Source organism: Giraffa tippelskirchi, chromosome 1 (genome assembly GCF_054371585.1).
Source record: "Giraffa tippelskirchi isolate mGirTip1 chromosome 1, T2T-mGirTip1v1.2.pri, whole genome shotgun sequence".
Classification (NCBI taxonomy): Eukaryota; Metazoa; Chordata; class Mammalia; order Artiodactyla; family Giraffidae; genus Giraffa; species Giraffa tippelskirchi.
In genome coordinates, this window is record NC_137275.1 from 218156367 (window position 1) to 218183537 (window position 27171).

The 27171-nt window shown below is 44.7% G+C and overlaps 1 protein-coding gene across 9 annotated transcripts in view; it reads left to right on the plus strand.

The window, feature by feature from the left end:
• The window catches only part of TMEM268 (transmembrane protein 268), a 358336-nt gene that overhangs the window by 74239 nt on the left and 256926 nt on the right, over positions 1-27171 (plus strand). Inside the window, exon 10 of one of the 9 annotated variants that reach the window (XM_081575307.1) lies at positions 13348-14362. The exons of 7 other annotated variants lie outside the window; for them this stretch is intronic. The gene's annotated coding sequence lies outside the window, so the exon portion shown is untranslated. Of the gene's footprint in view, positions 1-8896; positions 9535-13347; positions 14363-27171 lie in introns of those variants that run through there. One more of the 9 variants, XM_081575255.1, reaches the window with a different exon arrangement.

Here is a 27171-nt window from a genome sequence, read left to right on the forward strand (position 1 = left end):
AGCAGAGGCGCAGGGAGGTTAAGTGACTTACCTAGAATCACACACCTACTCCACAGCAGAGGCAGAATTTCTAAGACTTACCATATCTGCCCACCTCCTCTGGGCAAGGCAGCCTCCCTTGATTTCGTTGTGTATTCAACCACTGCAAATATCGGCTGTGCGTGTGTGCTTAGTTGCTCAGTTGTGTCTGACTCTTTGCGACCCCATGGGCTGTAGCCCACCAGGCTCCTCTGTCCATGGGAATTCTCCAGGCAAGTATACTGGGGTGGGTTGCCAAGCCCTCCTCCAGGGGATCTTCCCAACCCAGGGATTGAACCCAGGGCTCCCACATTGCAGGCGGATTCTTGACTGTCTGAGCCACCAAGGAAGCCTAATAAACTGGGTTGGGTAGCCTGTCCCTTCTCCAGGGGATCTTCCCGACCTAGGAATTGAACTGGGGTCTCCTGCATTGCATGCTGATTTTTTACCATCTGAGCTACCCAAATACTGGCTGATTTGTGCTTTGATTACATATCCTCAGTAAATTCATCCATTAATTTATTAAATTTATTTATTTTATTGTTATACTATAATATTATAGTATATTATTATACTATATAGATAATATGCCATAATATACTATGCATATTATAGTACATTATTATACTATATATAACAGTATAATAATACATATTATCATGATACATGATTATTATTATGATATGTGATTGTGATATTTATAATAAATATTAAATTCATCACAATTATAGTGTGTTATTATACTATATATGTCATAGTATTATAGTATATTTTTACATTATATATTATATCATTATATTTATAGTATTTTTATTTTAAAATTTATTGCACTAATTTATTCATTGCATTATTTTATTAATGTCATCATTAAATTAATTAATTAACTACATCATTAAATTCATTACATTGATTCATGACAATCCTACAAAATAGATATTTATTATCATTGGAGTTTTTCAAATGAGGAAACCAAGACTTAGAGAGGTGAGTATTTGTTCAAGTTTACTCAACCAAATAAAAGAAGAGGCAGGATTTGAACCCAGCTCTGCCTGACTCCAGAACCACTCTCTTGCCACCTGTCTTCTCTGCCATCATTGGCACAGCCAGAAAAGGTTTAAAAGAGGCAGAAGGGAGACTATAGGATATCTTGGCTCCAAAACCCATCGGGATTTTATCTGGCCCTTTGGAGAGCTCACAAGTGCACCTGGTGAGTGATCTTAACATAAGTCTGGTGGTGAGGCCAGCACGGTGTGTCCTGGCCTCCCTGGAAGGAAATCAGTCTGTACAAAGGCAGCTAAGAGAGTGGTCTAAAAGCAGCAGCAAGTCTTGTCAGTTTGGGCAGATGAACTTTGTACCTGTCTGGATGTCTCCTCTTTTTCTCTTTTCTAGCTAAGGATTTGGGAGTTCATAACATTTGTTAAGGCTCTCTTAGATATCTTGAGTTCACTACAAGCGTGAGATGCCCATTTTACTGAGGAGGAAACAGAGGCTGAGAGGTGTTCTATGACTCACTTGAGATCACACAGCTGGAAGGTCTGAGCTGGGATTTAACCTAGGTCTCTCTGGCATTAAGTCTGTCCACCTGCTGCCTTTGTCTGTCTTTTCATTCAGTCCTGGACCCCTTCATTTTCAAGTAGCACTCTCTGCTATATTTCTAATCTCATTTGTTCTCAGGCCCAGCTTCTGGAGAAGTCCATGCTGGGCCTAAGCGAGAGAAAGCAGTTCCCAGAGACTCAGACGCTGCCCCTGCGTATGTGCTCTGCTGGGTCAGCGAGCTGCTGTCTTCCAGTCCTTGTTCCCTTACTAACAGTTTGAGTGACTGGGAGGCTGTCCCCAGGAGGTTTAAGGGCACTAGTAGCTCACAGATGCCCAACTCTTCATGCTCATGTTTGTTCCTCATCTGAACTGGGAAGGCTCAAATACTTCATGAATGTCACCCACTTCCTGGGTTCCTGGGTCCTGCTCTAAGCTTAGCCAACAATCTTTTTGTGACCCTGGCTCCATGCCTTCCCTTTTCTGGACCTCAGCTTTTCCATCTGCAAGTGAAAGAGATCCTTGGAAAGCTGTGTGTGTGCTTAGCCGCTCAGTCGTGTCCGACTCTTTGTGACCCCATGGACTGTAGCCCTCCAGGCTCCTCTGTCCATGGGGATTCTCCAGGCAAGAATACTGGAGTGGGTTGCCATGCTGTCCTGCAGGGTACCTTCCTACCGCAGGGATAGAACCCAAGTCTCCCGCATTGCAGGTGGACTCTCTACCATTTGAGTCACCAGGGAAGCCCCCTTAGCTGCCAAGGGACAAATCTGAGGCCTTTGGCTTCTTTGTAAAATTGTCTCCTTTGTTTTTAAAATTTTGATCTCTGCTAAATAACTTTTATTTAATCTTATAGAAATAACCAAACAACAACTCTCTCAAAACTTTTTTTACATTTTCTGCTGTTTTTGTGGGGAGGTCATGTTTTTCTTCTTGTAATGTGAACTTTGCCAATCTAATTGATCATTTTTCTCTACTCCACCTCCAAGAAATGGAATTTAGCTTTGAGGTGACTACTTCCAACCCAGCACAAAGTCTTCCTGCCGTAGTCAAAGTCACAAGCTGAGCCCCTAACAGCACATCAGGATGATGACACATTTTCCACCCAGGGGACCATATCTATTTCCGTCACCAACCTCATCCCTCTCCCTTTCACTGAGAGCTCACTTCTTAGACAATTGCAAGAGCTTATTTTAAGGAGACGTCCTGACTGCAGAGTTTACTTTTTGAATCAGCTTTGGGAACTGCAGCCTAGAGAGAAAGTTTGCTCCCTTTGCTTAGCCAAATGTTTTTGCTTCTCCCTTTATGGTTATTTCATGAGCTTCCTCTTACCCGTCACTATCCCACCCTTACCTCTGTGCTCACTGGAAACATGGGTCTAGGATGGCGAACAGGACATGAAACCTGGAATAGTGTCTTACCAGGCTGCAAGGAGAGCTGCAAGGGTAGGAGTCTCTGGTTCCGGTCTTGGCACTCTGTCCCTTAGGGCTGCACAGCATCTCCTGGCCAGGTTGGGGATATTTTTCCTCATTACCTGTGAAGTATCATAAATCAGCTGCCCCTGCTCTATATTTAGCTGAGTTCTGGAGGTTTGCAGAGAAGTCTGAAGTTCTACTTTTTGTCCTCAGGGGGTGAACTGTTGAGGCAAGTAGATTTGATTGGAAAAAGTTTAGAGTTGATTAAGATTGGTCTGAGGCCGTACTGAAAGTACCAACATGCTGCCTACCCCGCCCACGAGTTCTGGGCTGCAGGCTCTTCCGGGTTTGTGCTAACCACCTGGGGCTTTGCAAAATAACAAATTTAGCTATTTGGTCTTTGGAAGCTACAAGATAGCCTGGTAAATACGACTTTCATAGTGTCACTGCTTAGCTCAAGAATACCTGGTGATTCCTCATAATAGCTTTCTACTTGTGTGTAACAAAATTACCCCCAAACCTAGTGGGTCAAAAATGTGGGACAGGTTAGTTGGGTGATTCTGGCTTCAAGAGGGTGTGACCTGATGTCTCAGCAGAGGAGACAGATTTATTAACACATATGAATGTTATGATTTGCGTTACCAGCTTTGAGTATAAACACAGTCACAACAAATTATTAGGAAATGTATTTTAAAAGCAAAAAGCCCTAAAGAATCTTGTAAGATGGGTGTATCTACCTATCCTAAGAAACAAACATTTCCAATCCTGTATAAACTCCTGGGTATACCTTGCAGGTCCTTGCTAAGGTGCTTCAGTCATGTCCGACTCTTTGTGACCCCATGGACTGTAAGCCCGTTAGGCTCCTCTGTCCAGGGGATGCTCCAGGCAAGAAACTGGAGTGGTTGCCATTTCCTCCTCTAGGGCATCTTCCCAACCCAGGGATCTAACCCACCTCTCTTGTGTCTCCTGCATTGGCAGGTGGATTCTTTACCACTAGTGCCACCTGGGTATACCTTTCCTATTGCATATTCCCACATCTCTTCATCCAAATGGTAACTAATGCCTTGAATGAATTTATCAGTCCCCATCAGTTCTCCTATACTTTTACTGCACCAGTGTGCATATCTTTAAGTGATGTGTAGCTTTGCTTTGCAGACTTTTAAATTACATTGAATTTTGTCATAGTGCGTGTGCTTTTCTGCAAGGTATTTTCTTCATCTAACATTCTACAGGTGATAAAAGATGATGCTGTGAAAGGGCTGCACTCAATATGTCAGCAAATTTGGAAAACTCAGCAGTGGCCACAGGACTGGAAAAGGTCAGTTTTCATTCCAATCCCAAAGAAAGGCAATGCCAAAGAATGCTCAAGCTACCGCACAATTGGTCTCATCTCACATGCTAGTAAAGTAATGCTCAAAATTCTCCAAGCCAGGCTTCAGCAATACGTGAACCGTGAACTTCCAGATGTTCAAGCTGGATTTAGAAAAGGCAGAGGAACCAGAGATCAAATTGCCAACATCCGCTGGATCATCGAAAAAGCAAGAGGGTTCCAGAAAAACATCTATTTCTGCTTTATTGACTATGCCAAAGCCTTTGACTGTGTGGATCACAATAAGCTGTGGAAAATTCTGAAAGAGATGGGAATACCAGACCATCTGACCTGTCTCTTGAGAAATCTGTATGCAGGTCAGGAAGCGACAGGTAGAACTGGACACGGAACAACAGACTGGTTCCAAATAGGAAAAGGAGTATGTTCAAGGCTGTATATTGTCACCTGGCTTATTTAACTTTTATGCAGAGTACATCATGAAAAACGCTGGGCTGGAGGAGGCACAAGCTGGAATCAAGATTGCTGGGAGAAATATCAATAACTTCAGATATGCAGATGACACCACCCTTATGACAGAAAGTGAAGAAGAACTAAAGAGCCTCTTGATGAAAGTGAAGGAGGAGAGAAAAAGTTGGCTTAAAGCTCAACATTCAGAAAACTAAGATCATGGCATCTGGTTCCATCACTTCATGGCAAATAGGTGGGGAAACAGTGGAAACAGTGTCAGACTTAATTTTTTTGGGCTCCAAAATCACTACAGATGGTGACTGCAGCCATGAAATTAAAAGACACTTACTCCTTGGAAGGAAAGTTTTGACCAACCTAGACAGTGTATTAAAAAGCAGAGAGATTACTTTGTCAACAAAGGTCCATCTAGTCAAGGCTATGGCTTTTCCAGTGGTCATGTATGGATGTGAGAGTTGGACTATAAAGAAAGCTGAGCACAAAAAAATTGATGCTTTGAACTGTGGTGCTGGAGAAGACTCTTGAGAGTCCCTTGGACTATAAGGAGATCCAACCAGTCCATCCTAAAAGAAATCAGTCCTGGGTGTTCATTGGAAGGACTGATGTTGAAGCTGAAACTCCAATATTTTGGCCACCTAATGCGAAGAACTGACTCATTTGAAAAGACCCTGATGTTGGAAAGGATTGAGGGCAGGAGAAGGGAACGATAGAGGATGAGATGGTTAGATGGCATCACTGACTCAATGGACATGAGTTTGGGTAAACTCTGGGAGTTGGTGATGGACAGGGAGGCCTGGCATGCTGCAGTTCATGGGGTCGCAAAGAGTCGGACACGACTGAGTGACTGAACTGAACTGAACTCTTGTTCATCCAGTTTTTGCTGCTGTATAGTGTTACACTGTGTGCCCATACTGTAACTTTTTTATTCATGCTCTTGTTGATGGATACCTGGGTTTTTATAATTTCTTTCAAATTAATTGCCAGAGCTCTCCCTGCCACAATTAACAGAATGTTCCCTATCACCCCCTTGAGATCCATCCCTCCAAAAATGGATAGGAATCTTAGTGACTTTCTTAAGCTTAAGGGATAAGTTCTGCTCAAGAGCTGAATCTGTCCATTGGCTGCCTTCGCTTCAGTTCAGTTCAGTCACTCAGTTGTGTCCAGCTCTTTGCGACCCATGCACTGCAGCATGCCAGGCTTCCCTGTTCGTCACCAACCTCCGGAGCTTGCTGAAACTCATGTCCACTCATCACTAACTCAATGAAACTATGAGCCATGCTGTCTAGGGCCACCAAGATGTACGGGTCACGGTGGAGAGTTCTGACAAAACATGGTCCTTTGAGAAGGGAATGGCAAACCTTTTCAGTGTTCTTGGCTTGAGAACCCCATGAACAGTATGAAAAGGCAAAAAGATATGGCACTGAAAGATGAACGCCACAGGTTGGTAGGTGCCCAGTATGATATTGGAGAAGAGTAGAGAAACAACTCCAGAAAGAATGAAGAGACAGAGCCAAAGCCAGCCCAGTTGTGGATGTGACTGGTGATGGAAGTAAAGTCCGATGCTGTAAAGAACAATATTGCATAGGAACCCGGAATGTTAGGTCCATGAATCAAGGTAAATTAGAAGTGGTCAAACAGGAGATGACAAGAGTGAGCATCGGCATTTTAGGAATCAGTGAACTAAAATGGGCTGGAATGGGAGAATTTAATTCAGATGACCATTATATCTGCCCTTGCTTTCTGGTAGTTAGATGATGTTGCTGCTCAAAACTTGTTCCTCTTAGTCCTTGGTGTCCTTAATCCTCAATATGGTAGCATCTGCAAGAGAGGAGCTGAGCAGTGAGTATGAACCAAGGAGCCCAGACCTGGAGTGTGAGCCTGGGCCACTGCTAGTTCTGTGCAAGAACTTGGTCATCACCAAGGCTGTTTCTGCAGCAAGGCATGGGGACAAAGATCCTCACCAGCCCTGAGAGCACTGATCCAGATAAACTGATCAATTGCCGTGGCTATAGTCACCTTTTGAGGTTGGAATTTTCCTGCTGAGGCCTCTAGAAGCACAGCCTTTTGTACATATGTATACGTATGTGTGCTTAGTCGTGTCTGACTCTTTGCGATCCCATGGATTGTAGCCCGCCGGGCTTCTCTATCTATGGGATTTCCCAGGCAAGAATACTGGAGTGGGTTGCCATTTCTTCCTCCAGGGGATCTTCCTGACCCAAGGATGGAACCCCCATCTCCTACACCTCCTGCCTTGGCAGGCAGATAGATTCTTCACTACTGCACCCCAGGGGGAGCCCATAGCCTTTTGATGGTCTTCATTAACAGGAGACACATCTTCAGTTTTAAACATCAGTCTCTTAGCCTCTGTGTTTTAGTTTCTCATTTGTCAAGAGTGCATTATCCCATGCAATACAGAAATCACCGTCATTGATTGCTCAGCTGGAAACAACCTCATCTAGTAAGGGCCCCAGCCCTGCCATGCCCTCCTCCTTCCCAAGGGCATTGACTCTTGTTTAGGCTTCCCTGTTAAGAGGCTACTTAACTCTGGCATGGCCAGAGTGCTGCTCTTAGAATGAGAGGACCTGGTATAGGTCCCACTCCATCCACATTCTGGCTGTGTGATCTTTTTAATGTCACTTAACCTCTCTGAACCTCAGCCCCCCTATGTATAAACACAGGGAAAGTCACTTCTCTTGGCAGAGAACTGCTGTGAGGGCAAAATAAGACCACAGACTTGAAAGGGCTTGAGAGGCTGGAGTGGGTGGGGTGAGGGTGCGGGGGGAGGTCTCTCTAGCTTTGGAGCAGCACATTCTGTTGTTAAACAGCTCTGGCTTTGCAAATTTGTGAATCGGTTCTGGCTTCCCCAGAGCAGGCTCTTGATAGCCTTTTGTGAATTCTAAGACTGGTCATAGTCCAAACATCCTTCCCTGTCCCTAGTCTTTTATTCTCTAGAAAAGCTTCCCTGGTTCCTTCAAAAATTATATTATGGGACACAGTTTCCCTAAAACAAAAGAAAGTTTTTGAATAGAAACTGCTTGTAGAAGTATAAAAAGGCCATATAGTTCTACAATGATATCATTGTTAATAGGATCCTTTATTGTTATCATTATGATGAGAATGACAACCTCCTCTATCAGGGGCAGAGGTCACTGATGACTTCCATGCCCCTAAGTACCTTTCAGGCCTCATCTGACCAGATTTCTCACCTGGCCACGTTTCTTAACACGTGCTCTTTCCTTGACTTCCAAGGGGGCCAAAAGCATATATTTCTCTGGCAACTTTTTCTCAGCCTCTTGCTATCTCTTCTTCAGACCAGCCCTTACTTGTTGTAATCCTCAAGGATAGGTCCTTGACCCTCTATCCTCTTCCCTCCTCACACCATCCCTGGAAGTTCACCCCTGCTCATGCATTCCAGTGGCTTCCATTCCCATTCATGGGCTAATGACTTCCAAGGCCATCCAGTCTATATTTCTCTCCTGACCACGAGCCCTATAGCCCCAACTGCCTGTTAAACATCTCAATTTGGATGTCTTGTGGACATGTCAATCTCCTTGAGTCCTCCTGGAGTCCTTTCCCTGACCCCAAACTGTCTTGTGATACACAATGAAAGTTACCACCGTCCACTCAGTTGCCCAAGCCAGAAACCTAGGAATCATTCATGACTTCTTCCTTGCCCTTTATCCCACATGTAAAGAATTACCAAGTCCTATCAACACCATCTCCATTCCCAGCACAACTACCTCTGTCTAGGAGTTGACAGCTCATGTATTGCAGTAGCCCTTTATCTAGTTTCTCAGTTTCCGGTATTCCGCATTTCTAATTCAGTTTCTACACTGTAGCCAAAGAGATCGTTCTAAAGCTGGATCAGATCACGGGGATTTCTGGTTGGATAGTTCACATCACTCCCACTGGCCCTTGTATCCTAACCCCTGCCACCACAGCCTGAACTCTGGGGACACCATGACAGGGCAGGGAAGCATGGAGGCACTTAGAACTAGTGTAAATCTGTGGGAAGCTCCAGGGAGGACATCCTGACTTGGCATGTGGAGGGAATATGAGCCAGAGGCAGACGGGGATGGGAAACCTCACCAGACAGATGTGACTTCTGCTCTTTCCTCTCTCCTACTCATTGCCTCAGGGTCCCAGTGCCTGTCTGGTACAACGCGGCTGTGACACAGAGAACCATGGAGGAAGCTTGGTTTCTCCCTGCAGCTGATGCCAAGAATAAGAAAATTTCCCCCAAATGTATATGTTAAAGTGCTAACCCCCAGGCACTCAGATTGTGACTGTATTTGGAGATAGAGTCTTTAAAAATATAATGAAGTTAAAATGGGGCCATTAGGGTGGGCCCTAATCCAGTAGGACTGGTGTCCTTATAAGAAGAGGGAACTGGGACACAGACATGTACAGAGGAAAGACCACGTGAAGATAGGGAGAAGATGGCCATCTACAAGCTGAGACACCAGCCCTGCTGGCATCTGGTTTTGGACTGCTAGCCTCTAGAATTGTGAGAAAATAAATTTCTGCTGTTTAAGCTATTCAGCCTATGGCACTTTGTTATAGATTCCCCAGCAAACTAATATAGAGGTGTGAAGATTGAAGGGAAAAGATAAAGCTATCATTATTCACAAGTGCTATGATCATTGACAAAGAAAGACAACTGAATAAAACTAACAAGAGGATTCAGCAAGATTGTCAGACACAAGACCAACTACTAAAAGCCAACAGCTTGTTTCCACACCAGCAAACACCAACCATAAAACGCATAAAAGAAAATACGATGCCATTCATAGTAGCTACAAAAACTATTCCTAGGAATTAGTTTATCAAGGAACAAATGAGTTCTCTATGGAAAAAAATTAAATTCAATTAAAGGACCTAAAAGAAAGTTTTAAAAAAATGGAGAGATACTCCAGGTTCATGATAAAATAATATAACATTGTATACATGTCAGCTACTTCAAATTAATTTAAAAATTAAAAAGTGCAATTACAATTAGAATTCCATATATGTTGAGAAACTTAAACTTTTTCTCAAATTAATAAATATAAAGGTCTGCAAATAGCTGAGGCAACTTTTAAAAAGAGGAGGGACATGTCTTCCAGATATTAAAATATTTAAAAAGTCGTAGTAGGACTTCCCTGATGGCACAGTGGATAAGAATCTGCTTGCCAGTGCAAGGGACGTGGTTTCCATCCCTGGTCCAGGAAGACTCCACATGCTGTGGAGCAGTGCAGCCCGTGCACCACAGCCACTGAGATCCCTGTGCCACAACTACTGAAATGTGTGTGCCTAGAGCAGGTGCTCCACGACAAGAGAAACCATCACCGTGAGAAGCCCGTGCACAACTAGAGAGCAGTGGGGTTCCCCTGCCTCCCCTCACAACGAGAGAAAGCCTGCGTGCAACAAGGAAAGACCCAGCTCAGCCCAAAATACATACACACATGCATATAGCAGTGTGTGCATGTCAAAAAATAAAGAAAATGCAGTATCTCTGGGACTGTATTTTAAAAAGTCAGAGTAATAGAGAACTATTTGGTTTTCACAGAAGGAACATCAGTAGATCAATGGAAGAGAATGGAGAGCTCAGAGACAAGCCACACATATATGGGAACTTGATACATGGTAAATATGGCACCGCGGATCAACGGGAAAAATCTCACTGACTTGCAGATGCCTTTGAAAACTGGTTGATTATATATATCATGGTAGAACTGGATTCCTACCCAGAACACACAAGTAGACGCCAGATAAATTGAAGATTCAATAAAACAATAAAACAGATTGAAGAAAATGTAGGGGAATATTTCTTTAAACCTAGGCATAAGGAAGGCTTCTCAAACAAGATCCCCAAATGCAAAGTCTAATATGAAAAATTAATTTATTTTTAATCAAAAATTTGGATTTCTAATAAGTGTGATTAGATAGTCATAACCCAGTGGGAAGATGACCTATAGATCAGTGGTTCTCAACTACAGTTGATTTTGCCCCCCATCCCAGGACACTGACAATATTTGGAGACATTTTTGGTGTCACAACAGGGCTGGAGGCACTACTGGCATCTAGTGCATAGAGGCCAGGGATGCTACTAAACTTGCTCCAGCGCCTCGATGAAGGACTCTCAGGACAAAATGTGAACAGTGCTGGGGCTGAGAAACTCCTATAGACAGATGTCACGTACAGATGCCACATCTAAAACCTGGAATATATAAGACATGTTATAAAATTTTAAAAAAATGGGGAGCCCAATGGAAAGTTGGGCAAAATGTTGCTGATGTTGTTCAGTCACGAAGATGTGTCCAGCTCTCTGTGATCCCAGGGACTGCAGAACGCCAGGCTTCTCTCTACTTCACCATCTCCCTGAGTTTGCTCAAACTCATGTCCATTGAGTCAATGATGCCATCTAACCATCTTATCCTCTGTCACCTCTTATCCTCTTGCTCTCAGCCTTTCCCAGCATCAGGCTCTTTTCCAGCAAATCGGCTTTTCACATCAAGTGGTCAGAGTATTGGAGCTTCAGCTTCAGCATTAATCTTTCCAATGAATATTCAGCATTGATCTCTTTTAGGATTGACTGGTTTGATCTCCTTGCTGTCCAAGGGACTCTCAAGAGTCTTCTCCAGCACCACAATTCAAAAGCATCAGTTCTTCGGCACTCAGCTTTTTTATGGTCCAATTCTCACATCCATATGTGACTACTAGAAAAACCGTAGCTTTGACTATATGGACCTCTGTCAGTAAAGTGATATCTCTGCTTTTGAATATGCTGTCTAGGTTTGTCATAGCTTTTCTTCCAAGGAGCAAGTGTCTTTTAATTTCATGGGTGCAGTCACTTCTGCAGTGATTTTGGAGCCCAAGAAAATAAAACCTGTCACAGTTTCCATTTTTCCCCATCTATTTGCCATGAAGTGATGGGACCGGATACCATGATGTTAGTTTTTTGAATGTTGAGTTTTAAGACAACTTTTTCACTCTCTTTGACCTTCATCAAGAGGTTTTTTAGTTCCTCTTAGCTTTCTGCCATTAAAATAGTATCATCTGTATATCTGAAGTTATTGCTGTTTCTCCTGGCAACCTTGATTCCAGCTTGTGATTCATCCAGCCCAGCGTTTCACATGATGTGCTCTGCATATATGTTAAATAAGCAGTGGCATATAAGTGACAGTATACAGCCTTGATGTACTCCTTTACCAACTTTGAACCAGTTCATTGTTCCATGTCCAGTACTAACTGTTGCTTCTTGTCCTGCATACAGGTTTCTCAGTAAGCAGATAAAGTCGTCTGGTACTTCCATCTCTTTAAGAATTTTCTACAGTTTGTTATAATCCACACAGTCAAAGCCTTTAGTGTAGTCAATGAAGCAGAAGTAGATAGTTTTTTGGGAATTCCCTTGCTTTTTCTTTGATCCAGTGGATGTTGCCAATTTGATCACAGGTTCCTTTGCCTTTTCTAAATACAGCTTGCACATCTTCAAGTTCTTGATTCACATACTGCTTAAGCCTAGCTTGAAGGATTTTGAGCATAATCTTGCTAGCTTGTGAAGTGAGTGCGATTGTATGGTAATTTGAACATTCTTTGGCATTTCTTTGGGATTGGAATGAAAACTGACCTTTTCTAGTCCTGAGGCCACTGCTGAGTTTTACAGGTTTGCTGGCATATTGGGCAATATGTACAAATAAGCAATCCACAGCAAGAGAAGCCAAAATGGCTTGTGAATATATTCACTAATAATTGGAGATATGAGTTAACACAACAGTAAACTTTTACACTCACTGGCAAAGATGAAACAATTGGATAATGCCAAGCATTTACAGGGATATGAGGATCTAGGGACTCTTGCATACCACTAGTGTGGGTATAGACTGAGGCAGTGATTTTGGAGAGCCATCAGGCAGAATGTAGCCAAGATAATGTATCAACTCTGATGGACTCAGCATTGTTACTGGTGAGCATCCCAGGTTTTCTACACAGGTTCCTCAGGGAACATGTTCAAACATGTTCATCGCAGCATTCCTTTTGGTAGCAAGGTGATCAGGAGGTCCTTAGGGTACACTGGGGAAACAGGAAAGTAAAACATAGCGTAGGCACACTATAAAGTCCTATGCATTAATCAGAATCCACAGATTGCATATATATATATACATACACACACACACACACACACATATATATATATATATATGGCAAGAAGATAGGTTTTAAACAGTTGTAAGAATTAAATGAAATAAAGTAGAACCATGCCTGACACACGGCTTTGAATAATGTTTTTGCGTGTGCCACTTAGATGAAATTAAAACACATGCGCACATAGATTTGATCAGAACTAGGGCACCTGTGTTGTACGTTTAGTTAAATTCATTCTATGTCTTGTTTTGTTCAGTGCTATGTACTTTGTTCCAGACACTTTTTTTGTTACTTTCCTCCTCATGCCCTGGTAGGTAATTATTTTAAGGACTTTGCTATATACCGTGTGTGGGTAATAAAAAAGTAATAAAACTAGGAGAGAAGTGTTGTATTGCTCTTCTTAGGCTGCCATAATAAAATACCACAAACGGGTGGATTAAACAACAGACCTTTACTTTCCTACAGGTCTGGAGGCTGGAAGTCCAAGATCAAGGCATTGGCAGGTTTGTTTCTCCCGAGGCCTCTCTCCTTGGCTTGCAGGTGGCTGCCTCTTGCTGTATCCTTACATGTCCCTTTCTCATTGTCATGCCTCCCTGGTGTCTCTGGCTCTTCTTTTTTATTTGGCTGCACCTCACAACATGTGGGATTTTATTTCCCTGACTAAGGATCAAACCTGTGCCCCCTGCATTGGAAGCTTGAATTCTTAACAACTGGACCACCAGGGAAGTCACCTCTGCCTCTTCTTACAAAGACCCCAGTCCTATTTGACTAGGGCCCCACTTTATGACACCATTTAACATTAATTACCTTCTTCAAGTTCCTATTCCCTACAGTAATGTTGGAAATTAAGGCTTCAACATAGGAATTTGCAAAGTGAAAATGTTAGATGCTCAGTCATATCTGACTGTTGGCGACCTCATGGACTGCAGCATGCCAGGCTTCCCTGGCCATCACCAACTCCTGCAGCTTGCTCAAACTCATGTCCAGCGAGTCAGTGATGCCATTGAACCATCTTGTTCTCTGTTCCCCTTATCCCCCTGCCCTCAATCTTTCCCAGCATCAGGGTCTTTTCCAGTGAGTCAATTCTTCACATCAGGTGGCCAAAGTATTGGAGTTTCAAATTCAGCATCAGTCCTTCCAATGAATATTCAGGACTGATTTCCTTAAGGATTAACTGGTTTGATATCCTTGTAGTCCAAGAGACTCTCAAGAGCCTTCTCCAACACCACAGCTCAAAAGCATCAATTCTTCAGTGCTCAGCTTTCTTTATGGTCTAACCCTCACATCCATACACAACTATTGGAAAAACCATAGCTTTGACTAGAGGGATCTTTGTTGGCAAAGTAATGTCTATGTTTTTTAATATGCTGTCTAGGTTTGTCATAGCTTTTCTTTAAGGAGCAAGTGTCTTTTAATTTCATGGCTGCAGTCACCATCTGCAGTGATTTTGGAGTCCAAGAAAATAAAATCTGTCACTGTTTCCATTGTTTCCCCATCTATTTGCCATGAAGTGATGGGACTGAGTGCCATGATCTTGTTTTTTGAATGTTGAGTTTCAAACCAACTTTTTCACTCTCCTCTTTCACTTTCATCAGAGACTCTTTAGTTCTTTTTCACTTTCTGCCATAAGGGTGGTGTCATCTGCATATCTGAGGTTATTGATATTTCTCCTAGCAATCTTGATTCCAGCTTGTGCTTCATCCAGCCCAGCATTTTGCATGAAGTACTCTGCATATACGTTAAATAAGCGGGGTGACAATATTTAACCTTGCCGTACTCCTTTCCCAATTTGGAACCAGTCTGTTTTTCCATGTCCAGTTCCAACTGTTGCTTCCTGACCTGCATACAGATTTCTCAAGAGGCAGGTCAGGTGGTCTGATATTCCCATCTCTTTCAGAATTTTCCACAGTTTATTGTGATCCACACAGTCAAAGGCTTTGGGATAGTCAATAAAGCAGAAGTAGATGTTTTTCTGGAACTCTCTTGCCTTTTTGATGATCCAACAGATGTTGGCAGTTTGATCTCTGGTTCCCTCTGCCTTGTCTAAATCCAGCTTGAACATCTGAAAGTTCTCGGTTCACATACTGTTGAAGCCTGGCTTGGAGAATTTTGAGCATTACTTTGCTAGTGTGTGAGACGAGTGCAATTGTGCGGTAGTTTGAGCATTCTTTGGCAATGCCTTTCTTTGAGATTGGAATGCAAACTGACCTTTTCCATTCCTGTGGCCACTGCTGAGTTTTCCAAATTTGCTGGCGTATTGAGTGAAGGACTTTCACAGCATCATCTTTTAGGACTTGAAATAGCTCAGCTGGAATTTCATCACCTCCACTAGCTTTGTTCGTAGTGATGCTTCCTAAGGCCCACTTGACTTTGCATTCCAGGATGTCTGGCTCTAGGTTGGTGATCACACTCATCATGGTTGTCTGTGTCATGAAGATTTTTTTTTGTATAATTCTTCTGTGTATTCTTGCCTTCTCAATACTTTCTGCTTCTGTTAGGTCCATACCTTTTCTGTCCTTTATTGTGCTCATCTTTGGTATCTCTAATTTTCTTGAAGAGATCTCTAGTCTTTCCCATTCTATTGTTTCCCTCTGATTCTTTGCACTGATAACTGAGAAAGGCTTTCTTATCTCTCCTTGCTATTCTTTGGAACTCTGCATTCAAATGGGTATATCTTTCCTTTTCTCCTTTGCCTTTAACTTCTCTTCTTTTCACAACTATTTGTATGGCCTCCTCAGACAACCATTTTGACTTTTTGCATTTCTTTTTCTTGGGGATGGTGTTGATCCCTGCCTCCTGTACAGTGTCACGAACCTCTGTCCATAGTTCTTCAGGTACTCTGTCTATAAGATCTAATCTCTTGAATCTATTTGTCACTTCCACTGTATAATCGTAAGGGATTTGATTTAGGTCATACCTGAATGGCCTAGTGGTTTTCCCTTTCTTCAATTTAAGGGTTGGTTTCTTCTGAGGCGTCTCTGTTTGGCTTACAGATGGCCATCTTATCCCTGTGTCTTCATAGCCTCTTCCCTCTGTGTCTGTGTCCAGATCTCCAGATTGTATAAAGATACCAGTCCTATTGGATTGTGAAAATGTTGGTCATTCAGTCATGTCCAACTTTTTGTGACCCCATAGACTATAGCCCACCAGGCTCCTCTGTTCATGGGATTCTGCAGGTAAGAATAGATGAGTGCGTTTCCACTTCCTCCTCCAGGGGATCTTCCTGACCCAGGGTTCAAACACAGATCTCCTGCATTGTAGGCAGATTCTTTACTGTTAGAACTACCCAGGAAGCCTGTTGGATTAAGGCCCACCCTTATGACCTCATTTTAACTGAATTATCTCTTTGAAAACTCTGTCTGTAAATATAGTCATAGTATGAGATGCTGAGAGTCAGGACTTCACTATATGATGCATTTTAGGGGAACACAGTTCAGTCCATTACTGGTATAGCACATTAACAGGTTGTCTGAAAGAATATTCCCGTAACACTTGAGTATGATATATTTTACAGATTGCTTGCTGAATTAAAATTGACAACATTTTGTATAACAGTTAAAAAATTCTGTGGCCATACTTAAATTTGTCTTATACTTTATTTTATGACACCATCCCTGTCAGGTTTCAGTATCAGGGTTATAGTAGCTTTATAAAGTGAGGTAGGTGATTTTTACTCTTCATTCTGTTCTGTAAAGCACCTGTTGTAACCTCATTTTATGTGCGCCTTGAAGATTTGCGGAAACTGAACTGTAAAATTCCACTGCCTCAACAAACAGTAAATCAAAGGTGGAAACAGAAGAGGGAAGCTTGTCAAAGTGGGTGATGAATACCGTGAGCATATTTTCTTCATCCAAGGCGCAATCCCACTTCCTCCAAAAATACAAAGAGAGGACAAACCAAGTCAGACTGCCCCTCTCCTGCTGAGATGTCTCACTGGCCCCCACTGCCCTCAGGGAGGAGCCCGCTCTTCAGCACAGTCTTCTCGGTTCTTCGTGTTCTGGCTCTGTTGGCCTGTCCTTTTTCCTTCCTGAACTTGGAACCAGTTCAAAGGCATCTTCTCTGATCTTACTGCTAGGCTTTTTCCTTAGAGTGTTGCCCTCCCTCTGCCCCCTATTTCACCTGTAGAACTCCTCCAGTTCCCAGCTCAGAAATCACCTCCTCCAGGAGGCCTCCCAGACCTCTCCTCTGCCAACATCCAGGCTCAATTATATAACCCTCTTCTGTGTTCCTCCTGCCCTTTATGCTTCTCCCAGCTTCAGCTCTTCCTACCCTGTCTCTCCTATTGCAAGGAGCCCTTCTATGACCTGAGTCTATAGTTGTGGGCACCAAGACAGACTCTGCTGGATGGATGACAATCTGAGAGCCACGAAGTCACATCACGAAACAGCCAATCCCTTAGCTAAACATGCATATAAATAGGAGTCAGCTTTTTAAAAATGATGGCTCTCAAATTTAATCTGAAGTTAAACACTCCTCAGCTTCTTATTTCAGAGTGAGATGGAGTTGGGTGGGTGGGAGAAACGCAGCCCCCTCTTTCTTTTCTTCAAGCACTAAGTCTGCTGGAGGCAACTACTTCTAGTGTTGCTTCTAGGTAGGTTGAGTCAGAGTCCCTTGCTCTTAGGGGAGAGTCTCAAGCCGCTGACCTTTGTATTATCCCCCAATCCTTATTTTTACCTTGAATGGGCCTGTTTAAAGAATATCTGACTCTTCTTTGAGCCCTAGGGGCATTCACCCCTTGCATTGAGAACCTGCTAGGAGACTAGCATCCCCTCCAGTATTGTAGACACAGGGAAACTGAGACCAGACAGGGAAAGGGGCTTGTCCCGTCCACCTCCAGTGTGGCCCAGGCAGGTCTGCACACAGGGTTCTTGCTACCAGGTGAAGACTCTTAGTGTGGTTTCTAGGCCCAGTGTGATGCCAGGACCCCCCTGGCTGGGCTGCTGTCTTTCCTTTTCCATGTCCCCTCTGCCCTCTTACAATAGACTGAATGGTACGTGCTAAGTTGCTTCAGTCATCCCTGACTCTTTGTAACCCTATAAACTGTAGCCCACCAGGCTCCTCTGTCCGTGGGATTCTCCAGGCAAGAATAATGGATCAGGTTGTCATTTCCCCCTCCAGGGAATCTTCCTAACCCAGGGATCAAAATTGTATCTCTTACATCTCCTGCGTTGGCAGGCGGTTCTTTACCACTAGTGCGGTTCTTTACCACTAGTGCCCCCTGGGAAGCCCAGACTGGATGGTGTTCCCTCCTAAATTCATATGTTGAAGCCCTAGCCCCAATGTGATTGCATTTGGAGATAGAACCTTTAAGGAAGTACTTAAAGTTAAATGAAGTCATAGGGTGGGGCCCTGTTCCAGTATGTTTAGTGCCCTTATAAGAAGAGATACTAGAGAACGAGCTCTCTTTTTCTACTGTGTGGGGACACACCTAGGAGGTGTCTGTCTTCAAGCCTGGGAGAAAGTCCTTAGCAGAGCCCAACCACGCTGGCACCCTGATCTCAGACTTCCAGCTTCTAGAACTGTGAGAAAATAAACTTCGATCATTTAAGCCTCCCAGGCTATGTATGGTCTTTTGTTCTTGGCGACCTGTGCTGACTAAGACAGCTCCCAATCCTGCATGGATCTCTTTATCTCTGACAGCTTTATCTGTCTAATCCTTTAGCTCTTTTTTCCCCTAAGATCCTAAATGTTGGCATTCTCTGAGGCTTTGCCCTTGACTCCCTCTCCTTCCCCTCCTCTCCTCCTGTTCCCTTTCTTCTCCCCCCCCCATCTGCAATTCTAGCCTTACTGTAGGTAACATCTCTCTTTATTATTTATCTCCTGACCCCAACCTAGTATCTCCTGCCATCTCCTGGATTTTTCTACTTGGATTTTCTGCTGTCAAGGATGGACATCCTCTCCTCCTTTCAGTTCAGTTCAGTTGTTCAGTTGTGTCTGACTCTCTGTGACGCCATGGACTGCAGTACACCAGGCTTTCCTGTCCATCACTAACTCCTGGAGCTTGCTCAAACTTATGTCCATTGAGTTGGTGATGCCATCCAACTGTCTCATCCTCTGTCATCCCCTTCTCCTCCTGCCTTCAATCTTTCCCAGCCTCAGGGTCTTTTCCAGTGAGTCAGTTCTTTGCATCAGGGAGCCAGAGTATTGGAGCTTCAGCTTCAGCATCAGTCCCTCCTTTACTGACCAGAAAACTCATGCCCCTCCTGACTTCCTTCTTTACATCCTAGCACCTGTCTCCTCACGGAATCTCACAGCCTTGGGATAAATTTCCAAGTCACACTGGCCTTCCACTCCCTCCCTCTGGACAAGAGAGGAGTGGGTGTGGGTGAATAGTCAAAAAGCACAGCTCCTCTAGCCACAGAATTTGAATACCCAGCAGGAGTGGCCTCTGTGAGTCATGAAGGATGAAACCACACGGCCCCCACCTCTTGTATTTTTCTTGGAATCGGGTGTGTGGGTGTGAGCACCCTCTCACGAAGACCTTTGAAGATTTGTGTCTCAAAAGGGGGCCGACGTCTCACCTGTACAGGATGCTCTGCAGGTAGCAAAGCACTTTCATATACCTTGATTCATTCCCACCTTATGACAACCCGTGAGATTGGGATGGTCATTCCCAGGCAAGAGCTGAAGCATCTGAGCACCCGGGTGTGGCTTGCCCAAAGTCATCACTGGTGGAAGCTCAAACGCCACTCAAAACTGGTCTTCCTGCTCACAGATGGAGGAAAGAGCATGCATTGGGGATCTCTCACTGCCAGGCCCTTGGCAGTTGTTACCTTGTTGTGTGAGAGAAGTTGAGGCTCAGCTAAGTGGGTTTGCTCAGAGTCTCCAGCTAGTGAATGTTTTCATGAGGGTCTGAAGCCACATGGCTCTGAATACAAAGTCAATGGAGGTGCAAATTCATTCGGTGCATGGCTTCCCAAATCCAGGTCTTCCCAGTGACCCAAAGGGATTTCCTAATGGGAATTGATGGCTTGTCATCCTGTTGCAGTAGTTCCCAGTCAGGAGAGTGTCATCATCTCCATCATCATCCTCACCTTTGGCACCACTTACTGAGTGCTTCCTGTATGCTAAGCACTGTATCAGATGCATGTATATAACTCATGTGTTAAAGTTCTAAGCCCTGGTACCTCAGATTATGACTATATTTGAAGATAGTGTCTTCAAGAGATAATTAATTTAAATGAGGTCATCAGGGTGGGCTGTAATTCAACATGACTGCTATCTTTATAAGAAGAGGACATTATGACATATTTACATAATATTGCACATATTTACATGTGCAAATGTATTTATGTAGAGGGAAGACGATACAAAGACATAGGGAGAAGACGACCCTCTGCAAGCCAAGCAGAGAGGCCTCAGAAAAACCAACTTACCAAATTTTGACCTTGGACTTAGGGCTACTGGAACTGTAAGGAAATACATTTCTGCTGTTTGACCCAGTACCAGTCTGTGGTACTTTGTTATGGCCGTGTCCTGGTGAACACCTGACCTTACGATGTTCCAACAGGCATTATTCGAAATAAGGAGCCTGAATAAGGCAGGAATGAGATGGGAACAGGTCTCATGGGATTGTCTGCGAGACCAGTTGACAACCAGACTGGTGCCCACAAAGTGGTGGTTATCCTGGTGACATCTCCATAGTGGGGACTGGCGGCCTTCAACTCTGTGAGTTCAGACACCCCTGGGTCAGTCCACCCACTGAGGATGAAAACCTCCCGCTTGTGCTTGCCTGGGCTCTGCCTCTGTGCTGGGCACATGCTCGGTGCCCATAAGCCTGCTTGCTTCCTCCCAGCAGTAGTTGCCTGGAGCGAGCATGCTATCTCTTCATAGGTGGGACACGGAGGTTTATGAAGAAGAGAGAATGCAGCTTGTAGGGACTGGAAGTAGAATGTGAACCTAGTTTTGACCCATACCAGACCTCAGAGTGACACCAGCCACTCAGGAAGAATGATGCACTTATATATACCTGATCCCAAGGGATCAGTCCCAGTGTCTCTGGGGGCCTGGGGAGGTGTTCTGTTCCCTGTGGCCTTGCCTGTCAGAGCATTTTCGGTAATGGTGGAATTGGAGCGAGGAGGAGAAAACATGCCTGTGTTTTTTCTTCTCTTGAGCCAGTAAGGCACAGAAGCTACGTGAAAACAACCTTGGGCCAGCCTGTGTGGATTCAAATCTCAGCTCCAACACTTGCTTGGGTGTGACTTAGGACAAGTTGTGTAACCTCTTGGAGCCTTGGTCTCCTCCTCCAGGAAGCATAGAAAGTTGTGCTCATAAAGGCCCTCCTGGGGCTGCAGGGAGGACCAGTATATCTGTGTGTCTAAAGCCTCCACGGGCTTCCCTTCCTGGTGGGGTGAGGAGGGGGCACACATTCACTGATAGTGGTCCATATCGACTGATACTGTTTTGTGTATTGTTGTTTAGTTGCTAAGTCATGTCAATTCTTTGCAACTGCCAAGCTCCTCTCTCCAAGGAATTTCCCAGGCAAGAATACTGGAGTGGTTTGCCTTTTCCAGAGGATCTTCCCGACCCAGGGGCTGAACCAGAATCTCCTGCATTAGCAGGCAGATTCTTTACCACTGAGCCACCAGGGAAGCTTGCTTTGTGTATTCAGTTCAGTTCAGTTCAGTCGCTCAGTCGTGTCCGACTCTTTGCGACCCCATGAATTGCAGCACGCCAGCCCTCCCTCTCCATCACCAACTCCCGGAGTCTACCCAAACCCATGTCCATCGAGTCGGTGATGCCATCCAACCATCTCATCCTCTGTCGTCCCCTTCTCCTCCTGCCCCCAATCCTCCTACTCCTTCCAAGGAGTAAGTATCTTTTAATTTCATGGCTGCAGTCACCATCAGCAGTGATTCTGGAGCCCAAAAAAATAAAGTCTGACACTGTTTCCACTGTTTCCCCATCTATTTCCCATGAAGTGATGGGACCAGATGCCATGATCTTAGTTTTCTGAACGTTGAGCTTTAAGCCAACTTTTTCACTCTCCTCTTTCACCTTCATCAAGAGGCTCTTTAGTTCTTCTTCACTTTCTGCCATAAGGGTGGTGTCATCTGCATATCTGAAGTTATTGATACTTCTCCCGGCAATCTTGATTCCAGCTTGTGTTTCTTCCAGCCTAGCGTTTCTCATGATGTACTCTGCATATAAGTTGAATAAGCAGGGTGACAATATACAGCCTTGACGTACTCCTTTGGTGTGATCACTCACCTAGAGCCAGACATCCTGGAATGTGAAGTCAAGTGGGCCTTAGAAAGCATCACTACGAACAAAGCTAGCGGAGGTGATGGAATTCCAGTTGAGCTATTTCAAATCCTCAAAGGTGATGCTGTGAAAGTGCTGCACTTGATATGCCAGCAAATTTGGAAAACTCAGCAGTGGCCACAGGACTGGAAAAGGTCAGTTTGCATTCCAATCCCAAAGAAAGGCAATGCCAAAGAATGCTCAAACTACCGCACAATTGCACTCATCTCACATGCTAGTAAAGTAATGCTCAAAATTCTCCAAGCCAGGCTTCAGCAATACGTGAACCGTGAACTTCCAGATGTTCAAGCTGGATTTAGAAAAGGCAGAGGAACCAGAGATCAAATTGCCAATATCTGCTGGATCATCGAAAAAGCAAGAGAGTTCCAGAAAAACATCTATTTCTGCTTTATTGACTATGCCAAAGCCTTTGACTGTGTGGATCACAATAAACTGTGGAGAATTCTGAAAGAGATGGGAATACCAGACCATCTGACCTGTCTCTTGAGAAACCTGTATGCAGGTCAGGAAGCAACAGTTAGAACTGGACATGGAACAACAGACTGGTTCCAAATAGGAAGAGGAGTACGTCAAGGCTTTGTGTATTACTGTCCTCCAAACAGAACCCAGTTGACAGACTGCAGGTCATCTTCCCTTGTGCTTTGAAGAGCAGGTTCTTTATACACACATTCTTCTCATCCACCCAAGTGGCTCATCTCTTCCTTCATGAGTGGATTTGGTGACATGAATATTCTATCTCTTTCTCTTGCTTCTCGGGCTTTGTACATGCACCTTTCTTTGCTTGGAAACTTCTCCTCCTGCCTGTGTGTCTGATCAACTCCTAGTCATCCTTCAGGTGTCAGCTGAAATGCTACCTCGCCTGAGAAGCCCACCCTGATTTGATTCTGGCGTCTGGGCTCCCACAGATCCTACTATAGGAATGGCCACAGCACTGTGGTTGCTCCTTCTTCGTGGTGGTCTCTCCCTGCGCCCTCCCCAGCCCCACTGTACTGTGAGTTCACCAAGGACAGAAGTAGGCGCTCCCCTCCACTGCTGGATCCACGGTGAGTGTCTGACACACAACATGTGCAGCACACGTTTTAACTGACTTAAGGGTGATAGTGTATGTGAGGACAAAAGTGATAAAACCACATGGCTGGCCCTGGCTGCCCCTTGTCTGTTTGACAACAAGCACCCTTGGCTGGCGCCGCTCGCGGGGTGTGGAGAGGAGCAAGGCGGAAGCCCCCCGGGCCAGGCTGCTCTACCTGGGGGGCTGGCGAAGGGACGAGAGTGTGATTCTCAAGTTCTAGGATTTGAGCAAAATGAGAATGAGTAGGAAAGAGGGCAGGGATCTGAGCCGGTTCACAAAGGACAGAACTCTGCCGAGAGGGAGAAATGCTGAAGGAGGAGTTTGAGGAAGTTTTGTGTGTGAGAGGTGCTGTCTGACTCCCTCCTCGACACCCCAAAAGGCCTTCAGAGCAGAACCAGCAGTCCCATCACCCAGCCGTTGTCAAAAATGCAGATTCTCTGCCTCCGCCCTGGACCTGTTGAATCAGAAACCCTGTGGGTGGACTCAGCAATCTACGCTTTAACAAGCCCTCTGGGGGATTCTGACTCACATTAAAGTTTGGGAACCGACTGCAGGACAACCCAGTACCGCCGTACACCTCTTTCTGTTGCTCTGTAGAGCTGCTTTTGGGCTCCGTTGGGGGAGAGCCCCCGTGTGAAGAGCTAGGCTTCGGGTCGAGCAGCAAGGCCAAGTGCTGGTCCCACTTACTTGCAGGCTCTTGGTGGCATTTGCTTCCTTCTAACCTCGAGGTGCTGCCAACAGCCTCTGTTTGACAGAGAAACTGAGGCTCAGAGAGGTAAGGAACTTGCTCAGGAGACATCAGTGGACTGAACAAGTCAGGTTTTGGGGTTAAGACCTGATTCCCAGCATCGCTTATGCTTTTCTAAAGCATTTGTTGCTCTGAGTCCAGGTATTTTGGTCTGGAAAATGAAAACATGGGTGCCTTGAGCCAACAATGGGGTAACAGTTGTGGAAGGCAAGTGTAAAGAGCCTCATATAGAAGATGTGACGGTAGAAGTGCACGGTCTTGTTGCATACTAGAAACATGGCGTCACTAATTTCTTACTTGTAATAATTTGGGAATTGCTGACTCTTAAGAGTTATTATGCAAGACTGGGGGGAGAGAGAGAGAGAATGCCACAAAGCCTTTTTGCTCAGTAATGTATTTTGGAGGAAGCCCTTGTCTGTGTCTGATTTCTGAGAATTTATTCAGGATTGGAATGAAAGTCAGCCGTCTGTGTCTTGGATGATATTGCTGCAGACCTAGGGTTTGCAAACTTGGCTGCCAGTTAAAATCCCTGAGCAGTTTTAAAAATGTCAATGTCCTGGTTGCACCCCAGTCCAATGACGTTAGAATCTCTGTAGATGGGCCTGGGCTGCTGGTGAGGCTTCCAAGAAATGACTGCCAGTGGGGATGACAAAGCATTAAAAATAAAACTCTAAAGATTATTATAAAGGGGGAGGGGAAACTCCATTTATTGAGCACCTTTTCTTCCATGGTCACTTCTCTTTCTGACCTCAACTGGGAGAGATTCTTGGCCTTCAAGAGCCCATGTGGTTAGACCGATTATACAGTTTAGACCCAGACAGTCCAGGATAATCTTCCCATATCAAGGTCCTTAACTTAAGCACATCTGCAAAGTCCCTTTTGCCAGGTAAGATGATGTATATACATAGGTTCTAGGGATTAAGACAAGATATCTCTGAGGGGCTCTTAATCTGCATATCACAAGTGCTGAGCCCAATAGGGGCTTGGTAAAGGTTGTTTAAGTGAAGTGAAGTCACTCAGTTGTGTCTGACTCTTTGAAACCCCATGGACTGTAGCCTGCTAGGCTCCTCTAACCATGGGATTTTCCAGGCAAGAATACTGGAACGGGTTGCCATTTCCTTCTCCAGGGGATCTTCACAACCCAGGATTAAATCCGGGTCTCCCACATTGCAGGCGGACTCTTTCTGTCTGAGCCACCAGGTTAAGCTGGTTGGTAAAGGTTAGCCTTGTTAATCTCATTAATGACTTGGAGAGACAGACACTAGTATCCTGCCTACTTTCTGTCACATCCACAATGTGTGACCTTGGGCTGGTCACTTAACATCTCTGAACCTCAGTCCCCTACTCTGTATAATAGGGGATAATAGCATCTATCTTATAGTATTGTTTTTGATGATTAAGTGAATTATTTCTAATCAAGTGCTTAAATTAAGGGCTTAAATTAAGGGATTCCCTGATAGCTCAGTTGGTAAAGAATCCGCTTGCAATGCAGGAGACCACAGTTTGATCCCTGGGTGGGGAAGATCCGCTGGAGAAGGGATAGGCTACCCACTCCAATATTCTTGGGCTTCCCTTGTGGCTCAGCTGGGAAAGAATCCTCCTGCAATGCGAGAGACCTGGGTTCGATCCCTGGGTTGGAAAGATCCCCTGGAGAAGGGAAAGGCTACTCACTCCAGTGTTCTGACCTGGAGAATTCCATGGACTATATAGTCCATGGGGTCACAAAGAGCTGGACACAACTGAGCAAGTTTCACTTTAACTTTCAAGTGCTTAAAATGTTGTCTGGTATACAGTAAACTTCCAATAGTCGTGATCTAAAATAATAAAATAATGACAACAACATCATCATCTTCGTGTTACATGGCACAGAGAATTAGGCTCAAGGTTTCGAGGTCTGTTGCAGATGCAAGTTTGTGACCCCAAGTTCTGTGCTTCCAGAGAAGTGAAGGGTTCTCTGGGGAAGAGTAAAGGCCAAGGGTGGATTCTCCAAGAAGCAGATTTTAACTCAGTGAAAGATCTTTCTGTCAGGCAAGAGGACTGGCCAAAGCGTGCCTCCTTTTGTGGGGGCTTCAGGGAACCCCGGCTACAATCTCCTCAGGAGTCTGAGTCTGGCAGAGGAGCAGGGTTGGGGGCCCAGGGAAGGACAGAGTGTCCTCAGAATGCACCTTGCTGGCTTCCTGAACTCCTCTAGCAGAAACGGGACTGATGGGGTTCGGGAAGCTCCCTGCATAGCAGGTGGAGAGGGCTTCTGTTTCTCCTCTCTGCTCCTGCTCTCCCTTTTTCAGGAAACAATTGTCTGTGGAAGGGTGGTTGGCAGAGGCCGTGTGAGTGCGTCAGCAGAGAAGCAGAATCATAGAGGTGGCCGCCTCTGCTAGATCATGGGGCCCTTACCCCATTTTGCAGATGAAGAAACTGAGTTTCCTCATCTGTGGTATGCCGTTGTTGTGGTGGGGGAAAGAGGCATGGGATGGCTCCCAAAGCTCCTGCTCCTATATCACTTACATCATTACTACTCACACCCCAGGGTCACACCAATCACATGGCCAAGCCTGATTTCTGGGGTGGGGAGGGGACAGGAACTTTACCATCCTCCTCCAAGGATGCACTGCAGGCCACAGGGCAATGAGTGGGAAGGGTAATCTGCCTCCAGGGAAGGCAGCCAATAACTGGGACTAATAATACGCTGACCACCCTCTGATCCGAGAGCTTTAGTCATTCGGGGAGCATGTTCTGATGCATCTCTTCAGTTTGCTCACCATGATTCTCTGCTCACAACACAGAAACATCACTCTGGGAGACTTGGGGGGCTGTCAACTAAGGATAGATACAATGAGTTGTCTGTGAGAGTCTCTTGCTCTGCAGATGGGTCCATAGACTGAAACCTTTGAAACTTCCTTCATGGCAGTGTTGTGTATGGTAACTGGGAGCAGCCTAAATGTCCAGCAAGAGGGTACTGGAAAAGGAACCATAGCTAAATATTAAATTGGAAGACTCTCCAGAACATAACAGTGAGTGAAAAAAGTAGATGCAGGATGATACCAACATAAAAACACGTAGAGTTTTGGAAACAGGCAATTCCTCAAAATGTTAAACATAGGCTTGCCATATGCAATTTCACTCTTAGGTGTCTACCAAGAGAACTGACAACAATTGTTCCCACAATAACTAGCATATGAATATTCTTAGCAGCATTATTCACAATAGCCAA